We start from the raw sequence: 10,649 nt of genomic DNA on the forward strand, positions 1-10,649 counted from the left end.
GATGAAGAAGTGGAAGTAAACCAAGTCCAAGACGTGTCTGACCTCACGTTTGAGGAATTCATGGGTGCCTATGGAGGTACCGGTAAAGCAAGACATGGTGTTACCACTGAAGAAAAGCAAGATCTACTCGCGCTCCCCGATGACTACTCGCTGGCCCTTACCATCCCGGCCAGTATCAAAGACGCACCAGGGTTGGCATCCGTCTTTCGAAGGAAGTTTGGTCGAGTTGCAGAACTTCAATGCCAGGTGCCAGCTCCCGGTAAAACCTTGAAACTCCAAGATGCATCACGTTACCTTTTCTACCTGGTAACAAAAGACACTGCCCGTGACCAACCTACCTACCGAGATGTGTGGGAAGCCTTACTTCAATTGAGAGAGCACGTACTAGAGTCCGACGTGCAAAAGTTAGCCATGCCAAAGTTGGAGTGCCGCCAATTAGATTGGAGGGTTATCCGAAATATGGTGGAGGAGATCTTTAAAGACACCGAAGTCCAGGTGTTAGTCTGTTGCAATCCGCATAGTTACTGGTGCGGAGAGAAAACCGTCCCTTGTCATTTTTATACAACTGGAAGTTGTAAAAGAGGGTCCAGTTGCCGATACCAGCATACAGTTCCGGTTTCAGTCCCGACAAGGTTCCAGGAGGAACCATCTTTTAAGAGGGGGGCAATGTTACGATAATTATCCTGGCCTAAAATAACCGTAAATATTATGACTAATGTGTTCTGTTTTTAGATTTTACGAGAGTATTCTATTAGCCGGCAGAAATTTACCTGAAGGGACCTTCCAGAAACGGTCGAGCCGATGTAAAAATACCCGTTTGCCTTACCGTTATAATTTCGCCGCTAATCGAGAAGGCTGTTCGATGATTCTAGCGTAAAGGCAATGGCATATATAAGGCACATTTTATTTGGAAGGAACAGTTAATTCTGAACCCGCGCTCGCGAATTTGTTACGTACGGATATAATAAATTATTGTAAGATAAGTTAATATAAATAAAGAAATAAATTAAATCCGTAAGTGTTATAAATATTGAACCTTTTAATAAATTCACAACAGTATTGATACAAGCATGCTATTTAGGGTGCCAGTAAATAAAACTAGGAAAAGAAAAAGATCTCTACTTCAATATTCATACTTTTTCTGGTTTTTAAAACTTACTTGAATGTTGTCTCACTAATACACAATGCATCATACATACGTTTATGTAAATATTGAACTGGTCGCATAGGGCTTTTATTGGCGTTTAGTAAAATAAATGTGAAAATTAAATATTACTTGATTTATAGCTAAAACATGCCTAAAAGTTTCTAAGTACCAGCAATAAAATTAGAGTTTTAGGAGCTTCTCATAGATGTCGGTAGTTGTATATACGGCACCATTTTCTTTAGAAAGGTCGTAAGTCCAACGTTTCAGGTCTCACTACTTCTAGATATCTGCATGTATCAGCGGTGTGCTTTTGTTGTGTGTGATAATTGTTGATTGTAGTATATTAAAATGGAAGAAAATAAGAAAAAAGAAGACCTACAGGCAAAGGTTCATTTGGCAGTGGGCAGAAACGCTTAAAAGCAGTAGAAGCATCATACAAAATATACAAATTTACTGAAGTAACTCCAAAAAAATATCTTAACGAATAGTTTAAAAATACAAAACTAATGATTTTCCATTATAATCTTGTATATTTTTGCATATCGTATGCAAATGCAAGTTGAACTGTAAAGATGTTACGTACGAAATGAGATGTTTTATTTTTGAAAAGTTCTACCAAGAAAATGCTAAAACATAAGGCACTTTACTAATGGGGATTTTAAGTATTTGCACTGTTCAAAGAACACAACATGGTTTTTATGGGAATGAGCATGACAGCCCACTTCAAGCAACAATATGCTATTCACTTCTCAATGGTAATACAAAATTGGTTCGGGTATGTAAGAAAATTTTTCAAGATACTTTTGCTGTTAATGATAAAATATTGCTCGTGATTGTGGACAAGAAAAAGTTGGGTGAAACGTGTTATAATGATAAATATACCAGACATACTGATCCAAAGCTTTTCTAATCTGGTCGTTTAATGGTAAAAAACCACATAAACATAATCACAAGGGATTTTGGTCATTATTCACAAGCTAAATCTGCAAAGGAGTATATTAGCCCCGATTTGAACATTCATAGATTGTTCAAAGCCTTTTTGCAAATGCACCCAGATCCAACAGTCACCTATAAGTTTTATAGGTCTGTGTACATCAAGGATTTTCCTAGCCTGTCTTTCCACAGACCACTAGATGATACGTGAGGTTCATGTGACAAAATTCATTGTCAAATTAAAGCCAAGGATGGGTAAGGTGTAACTGCCACAACTCAACTAGACCTTGATCAACGTAAGGTCTAGAGAGCTAGAGCTTTGTTAAAACAAGATAACATCGACTCTCAAGCTCTATAGATTACAAGCAAGTCATGTTTGTTCTATCATTGACCCATAGCGATATATTCTATCTCTCACAGTTATCTTGCTATAACTTAAAAGTTCAATTAATTACTATTTAAATGGGAATAAGCCACAATTAAAGGTTAAAATACATTTATTGACGTTTCAATTTCCACTTCGGAAATCGTTCTCAAAATACAAACATTACTAATGAAAAAAACAAGAAAACAAGAAAGATATATCTCATAGAAGCTAAGGCACTTACGCCCTCACCTAATTTGTTTCTTTAAAACAGTTGTTTATGGGAAGGAACTTTTGCAATAAGCTTTCTTGGGATATATTTTTCATTTTATTATAAATGTACCAAATAAAGTTTTTGTCAGTAATATTTTTGGATCTTTATACTGGTTTTTTAGATTAACTGTGATTTTGGCACTTTGGGCCATTCTAATTTCCACTCTTCAATTGTGGTTAATTCCCAGTAAAAATAGTATATAATATCCCCTTTGTTCCGCGCCTCTGTACCTCACATCTGTGTTACAAGCGATGTTGGTAAACGGTCACAACGGGATACGCCACAACGCATAAAAGAATACCAGAACAAAAATGTGACGCGTGGCACACAGAGGATAATATCCACTTTGTCGTAACAACCACGTGCCAGGCATTACGCGCAATTTATAGCCCTACTTACCTATTTGATAGGCCCTTATTTTCTTTAAATGGAACGTTCGTTATCCCTGTACCAATCAACTACTTGTTATGTGTTAGCGAAGTTCTAGTTATCGGGGGAAAGATCGTTTTGGGTGTTGATTTACAGGAAAAAATCATTTAATAGCAATTATTTATAGATACAAAAATGTTTAATCTAGGATAAGAGTCCAATACCTTTAGATTTATGACATTACGCCTACAATATGGTTAGTATTACTAGAGACACTGCAGTTAAAAACGCATTTTTGAAACGTACAGGAAAGACATTTAGGAATAAGAAAACATGGTGAATGTCAAAGAAAATGCTTTAAATATAAATGATTCACACAATGATATTGTTTAAAGGAAAACGGATGAATAGTTAGATAGTTTACCAGTCTGAACATTTCTTGAAATGACAGAAGGAAGTTAACACGTTAACTACATTAATTATCACTCATAAAATGGCGCAAGATTTAAGAACATAACATTGGAACCCAAATGGTCTCTTGAAACATCAGGAGATACTGTTTACCTTAAACAACCAAAAAATCAATATATGTGTAATATCAGACACATACTTCACAAAACAAACATACATTAAACTAAGAGGATATCAAATATATCAAGCTCTTCACCCTCCTAGAAACACAGCTAGTGGAGGAGCAGCAGTAATAGTCAAAATAATCTAATTCACTTCGGAAGAAAAAATATAAAGACTGAAGCCATCCAGGCAACTAGTATAAGTGTTGAATTGAAACAAAAAAATATGACGTAACAATAGCAGCTGAATATTTTTCACAAAAGCATAAGAAAATTATGTCCATTTGCTTAACATGCTTGGAGAAAAATTTATCATTGGTGCAAACTTTAATGCTAAAAACACTCTATGGGGTTCAAGGTTAATCAATATAGAAGGTAGAGAATTACAAGGAGCAATAGAAAAAAAAAAAAAGAAAATGGCACTCAACTGGAAAAACCACATATTGGCCTACTAATAAAAATACCACACCCGACTTAATTGACTTTTTCATTCCAAGAAAAGTTGCAACAAATTTTATGCAAATAGAAGAAGCTGATGGTGCCAGTGTTGATCACTCTCTAATACAATCAGTGGGTATATTATACTAAGATAAATAATCCTATCTTAAACAATAACAAAACCGACTGCGCTAGCTTTAGACGGGAGTTAAGAGACTGTAAGGTTTTAATATTCGACAAACTCAGACAGCAACGAACCCTTCACCTGTAGTCAGAGAAACTTCAAGAGGAACTCCCTGATAAATCAGGGAGCGATCATCCAGGTAGGCCCCTGGAACGACACCCAGAAACCAACAGGCAGCGGTCAGCTGGCAGACAAAATAAGAGTTTTCAAAGTAATAAATTCCAATTTTTTTATGAACCTATTGTTCACGGCCGTAATCAAACATAGATGATATCCCCCACCAACAGGCATCGAAGATAGAGGTTCCAATTAATTATCGGCAATTTTAGAGGCCGATATTGATCAGGAGCCAAAATCCGGATACCACATGCCCGATTTAGATGGCTTGAATTCAGATTCAAGCTGTATAAAGTATATTAGTAGATCCAAAAACCTATTCCATCGCATCCCATCATTAGGCACATCAGTAGTCCAACTCCAATCTCTTAGATTGTGACTAAGAATTTTGAAGCCATGCTAAACAAAGCGGCAGTGTCAACACGACATCCCACTATTCATCGAACACTGAAGCAGAACCGGAGGAAGAAGTCAACAGGAAAAGACAACGCGCTGGAAGCAATTAGAGTCAGAAGAAATGAAACGGCAAAAGGAAACATACAACATAGCTTGATCAGTGGACACACTGACAAAGCAAATAAAGACGATGGAAGACGACAATCGGCGATTACACCAGGAATAGGGAAATCGTATAGGTACCATGGTGGAACTTCAGAAAATAATCTCTGAACAAGAAAACCAGATGCTATCGCGAAAGCTGTTAGCAACTATGGATTTACTAACCACCACAAATAACCAAACCGAAAAAGGAACAGAAAAGACGACAACAAACGAAAAACAGTCAGCAAACAAAAAGTCGAAAATGGCGAAAAACAGACAATCAAAGCAAAGCCGATAACAGTTGAAAAATCGGTGAAAAAAAAAAAAAACGGTTTCTAACGACGAGTACCAGTGAAGACATCATGGAAACAGATGCAAACGAAAAAGGATGAACGGTTCAAACCAAGAAATACAAAAAAAGTAAAAACAAAACAGAGGAAAAGACACAGGAAACAACAAAAACAAGGACAGATATGTGTGCTACCCCTACAGCTAGGTAGCCTAACCACAGTCATGAAAAACAGAGGGTGTGCCATTACTCAGGGCATCCAAAGTAATGCTTAGATCATAAGCCTCTCCACGTAAGTCACAAGATGTTGAGGGGTGGAGGAAAAGCCTAGGGGTCAGATAGGTACCTTCGAAAATGTGTACCCCACTGTAAAATGGTATACACATCTTCCTTAGGGGCATGGTTGATCGCCGTGTGTATGTGTGTATGCAGGAGTTAAGTGACAGAATTGAGCTAAATGTAGCAATCACAACTAATGAACAACTTGATGAAGAAGCAGAGAAACTAACCATAAAGATACAACCAGCAGCATGGAACAATACCAAACAATATATAAGAATAACCAAAGGTCAAAATTATCCCAAAGAAATTCAAGAACTTGTGCAAAGAAAAAGAAAACCAGGGAAACATGGCAAATAACAGAGCTGCAGAAAATAAAAATGTATTAAACAAGCTCACCCAATAGTTAAAAAGAGAAATAGATCTGACAGATCACCAAACAACTGACTGCTAGTTGTGGAAATGTACAAAAAGAATAAATAGACCAACACAAAATATTCCACTGTTTTATAAACTTTCATTCTCAACATCCACCTAAGATGAAAACAAATTTGGTTTTGGCCCTGAAAACTGGGGTTATCAACTTGTCACACATCGAGTTCAGAGACAAGGGACTAAAAAAGTTGAGATCTATATTACAAAAGAACTACTATCCTATAGGGCTGTTAAATAAACTGATTTTCGGTTCTCCTTTTCCTTCGCATTTTTTTGACAACCAAAATTTTCATAACAATGGCTAGGTTAGAGGTCCTGCAGGAATCCAAATGCTACATTAAATCCTTCGCCTTCCTGAGCCTCGTTTTCCTTCTACTTTTCCTTGTAGAATTAATTGCAGCAATCCATATCTTTCGCTGTTTCTCATGATGTGACCGAGGTATTCGATTTTGGCTGTTTTTATTGTGATTAACAAATCGTTTCCTTTTTGCATCTTTAATAAAACGTCTTGATTAGTAACTCGGTCGGTATAGAATATCTTCAGGATTCGACGATAAAACCACATTTCGAAAGCCTCAATTTTCTTGCAGGTAGCGTCTGTGAGAGTCTACGACTCAACTCTTCGCAATAGTATAGGATAATTTATACGTACAAGTATAGTTTCACAACATTTAATTTAAAATCTAAAGATGTGTCCTGTTATGTTTGGCACAAGGCTGAAGAGATATGCCAATGATAGGCTAATAGATGTGCCAATAAGATTGGTACCTGTGTCTTTAACTATTTACAGAGTCTATAAACTGCAGTAAAATCGCTTCTTAATTTCAATTTACATGTACGCTTTGAAAAGGTTGCCTTACATTAACACCATTACACATTAATTCCTCATAAAGGGACATACCCAGAATGAGAGCGATTCAGCCCATTCTGTAATTTAAAGAAGTATAGAAAAATCCTTAAACTCAGGCCCAATATACACATCCGACCAGTATATTTCAATTATCAGAAATTCTAAAAAGTCGGATACTCCATACAAAGTTTTTGAAATGTTATCCACAAGTTTTTTTGACTTAAAGTCCCTAGCCGCAGATATTGGTAGTAATTTTTCTAAAACTACAGAGAACGAAACCTTAAATCTAAATGATATAAAAATAACACACGTAACTGGTGATAATGAGGGTAATTTTTTTTATAAGACCTCATTTGCCCATCAAGAATACAAAGTAGTTAAAGTGCCAACTGGTAACAAGAGAAGAAGCTTTTAACCTAATTTAGGCTATGGCTCCACGAGCGACAGATTGTCGCTAGCAGTAGCAGTAAAATGTAGCTTGATAAATGAAAACAACAGCAGTGATACGGTGATACTGAGTGGCTCCACGCGCTGTAGATTGTCGCTTCGTTTCGAGACCGAGACGCGTCTTCAAGGTCGTGTGGCGTTCGAATAGATCCGGATCTATTTTTTAGCAGTAATTTGCAGCGCGTTTGTAGCTCCACTAGCAGTAATTTGTCGCTTGTGGCTCCACTAGCAGTAATTTGTCGCTTGTAGCGGTAATTGCCATTTAATCGATATTTTTGTTCTTGGTTTGTTTATTTCTCTGTGTTTGTTAAGTTGTTTCTTTGTTTTTATAAATTACTTTAAAGTTTTTTCATACAACTTTGTGTCATATCAAAATTGTGTCTCAAATCATAACAAAACAATATAAGTTCTAAGAAAGAAATAAATCCAATATTTTCTTTATCGGTATTCTAAATAACAAAAATCAATGGATGGTTTTTTTTTCAATCCCAATTAACCGTATCAAACTGTACTTTATAATAGATGCCATTATTATACAAGAAAAAGTTGAATAGAGATAATAAACAGTTTCGAACTGGTGATTCATTTCTGTATAAGTGGTTGTCTAATCATGTCATATAAATACAATTTTAATAATTATTGTTTATAGTAAAATTTGATTATCCTAATGAAAGTTTAATAGTTAAATATTTTGTTTTTTTTATTTTTAGGTAGATACATGTATAGGATTATAAAATATGTAATTTGAAATCTTACTTTAAGGTAGGTAATTGCTAATTTTTCTTCTGGGCTTAGGCTATCACGCATTGATGTATCCTGTTTTCGTATGACATTTTCTATTTCACATAATAAAAAATTAAAAGAAAACACTGACATCCTGTAGTATTCAAAAAACTTGTCAGGATATTCTTTTAATTTGTTGTGTAAAAGAAAACATTATCCCTCTGTCTGTCTAGGCACTAGAACAGGGTGAATCCACCATTTCCGTTGTTTTTTAACCCTACGTCGACGGCGCAATGCCAATATTAAAGCAATTTTTTGTTGAAATGATAGATTATCCATACTATATTATTGTATTATCGGTGTGAATTTATTTTTCTTATTTATTTATTTATTTTATCTGCTATATACACGGACATTAAGACATTATATAAACGGACAAGATACTACTGATTGTAGCTGCGTCATATTAACGCTCATGGAGCCACTACAAGACCAAAACGCGGCGATATGCGCGCTGTAAACTGTCGCTCGTGGAGCCATGATTTTACTGCTTTACTGCCGCCGTAATTTTACTGCTACTGCTAGCGACAATCTGTCGCTCGTGGAGCCATAGCCTTACACCTTAAAAAATATTTATACAAAAAAACCAATCACCGCTAAAAAGAAAAGTGGATTATTGCATTTGATTTAAAAAAATGTTATTCCTGGACACTATCGACCATTTTACGAAAGCTTATAATTTTTTTTAGTATTATTAAAAAAACATATAAAATAATAAACGATTTCATTTAATTGGTCTTTTATTGTTTGACTCTTGACAGCTCGTCTGTTTATTGCCGAGTCTCTTTTGCATATTGGAGCGGTAGGTAAGACTCACTTTTAAAATGATTATGGCAATGTTTCTCAGGAAAAAGACTTGAATCAAATAGGGGTTAAGAAAATGATAAAATTTAACCATTTTTACACTATACTACATATGAGAAGATTGGGATGGTTGTGAGCTGTCATAATTGTAGTTGTCTTCATTAGAATCGGCGGAAAGATTTGGACTGGACGTACTTTCGGTTTATTCTGAATCAGTGCCTAAGGCCTTTATCAGTTTTCTGGTTAGACGGGTTAGCCTGTTTTTGATAGACCTCTCCTGAAGAGTTGGGTATAATGCTTCAATGTTAGAAATTAGCCCTAAAACATTTTCTGCAAACTTAAGAGCTTCAGCGTAGGGGTCACTACAGCCGAAAGTGTTTTCGACAAAGGCTATCAAGTTTTCTAGAGGAATAACAAGTGATTCTGAGTTTTACTAAAGGCTTTTTTGATAGCGTCTTTTGTTAAATCAGAAAGGTAACGTTCTGACGGTAAACTTGTTCTGGGTTTCTTTTTTGGTTACTTAATGTCTCTACTAGGTGGAGGCATGATGTTGTCCTCGGACGGATTTGCGACGGAGATGTTATGGGGAATATCAGTCTGCTCACTAGTACTCTCGATATTAGAGTGGCCTTTATGTGTGGGCGTTTTAGTCATTATGGAATTGTTTAGTTCTGAAGCAGACATATGTGGTAATGTTGCGGGTTGTATACAAGACTGTGGTGGTGAGGGATCTGTTACCTGGGTTGATATTAACGGCTGAGGCTGGGATGTTATATAATTGGGTAGAGGATTGGGACAATTTAAGGCAATATGCCCCGACTTCTTGCATATGAAGCATTCCATTTTGTCTGTCGACAAAAATATTCTGTTTTCATTACCTTCGAATGAGATAACTAATGAAGTTTGCAGATTAAAATTATCATCAGAGGTAAAAACATACATTTGTCTTCTAAAGCTCATGATGTGCGAATATTAATCGCCGGGGATACCTGCTCTTAAAAATGAGACAGGGGAGGCCAGTTGGAGCCAAAGTTCTTATATAGCATTTTCTGCAAAGTCGTGTGTATACATGGAGATATATTGGATATTATTATTCTTTTTGTGGTGGAGACTAGCCTGCGAACATTCATCACAGAGTTTCCTACTGTCAAAATCGGATGAGGTCTTAGAAGTTTGTCGACGAGTTCAGAATTAGTTAAATATATACAAATTCTGTTATTAGATATTCTGGATGCGATTAGGATTTGTTTGGGATCAATAGCGTCACCTACTGCCTTGACGTAATCGAACAATTTTAGATTTTCATCGGCATGCAATACTATGGCTTGATCCCTCTTTGGAAAAGTTGATCTAGGAGTTGATTTGGTTGCAGTTCCATATGAGGAAGTTGAAGTAGAATTATGCTGAATATTTTGTGATATCTTAAAAAGTTGTGAACTGTGAGGATCTGATGTGAGAACTGTATTTGTTATCGGTACCGTTGTAGTCAAAGGTAGACGAAAAATTTAATTATTGGTTGAATTTAGTTAGGTTTTATGTATTTTCTTTCAAAATTACATATTAGGTAGGTTTACACCACTGATGGCTGTCCCAGTTTTTGAAGAAATTATCAATTTGCTAATTAACTAATCGATCAAAAAAAAACATACAATTAGGCTTATCAATACATACGGTAAAGTCTGCTCTTACCAGTATTTAAAAGTAGTTGTTAGGTTTCACAAAAAGCACTAAAACTCTGAGCAAAAGACTGATACTATGTTACCTCGTTCAAGTACACACTCAGAATCTCAATTTATCTAGTTATCACAGTTTATATTTAGGTAT

This window comes from Diabrotica undecimpunctata, chromosome 10, assembly GCF_040954645.1.
Source record: "Diabrotica undecimpunctata isolate CICGRU chromosome 10, icDiaUnde3, whole genome shotgun sequence".
In the NCBI taxonomy this organism is placed as follows: domain Eukaryota; kingdom Metazoa; phylum Arthropoda; class Insecta; order Coleoptera; family Chrysomelidae; genus Diabrotica; species Diabrotica undecimpunctata.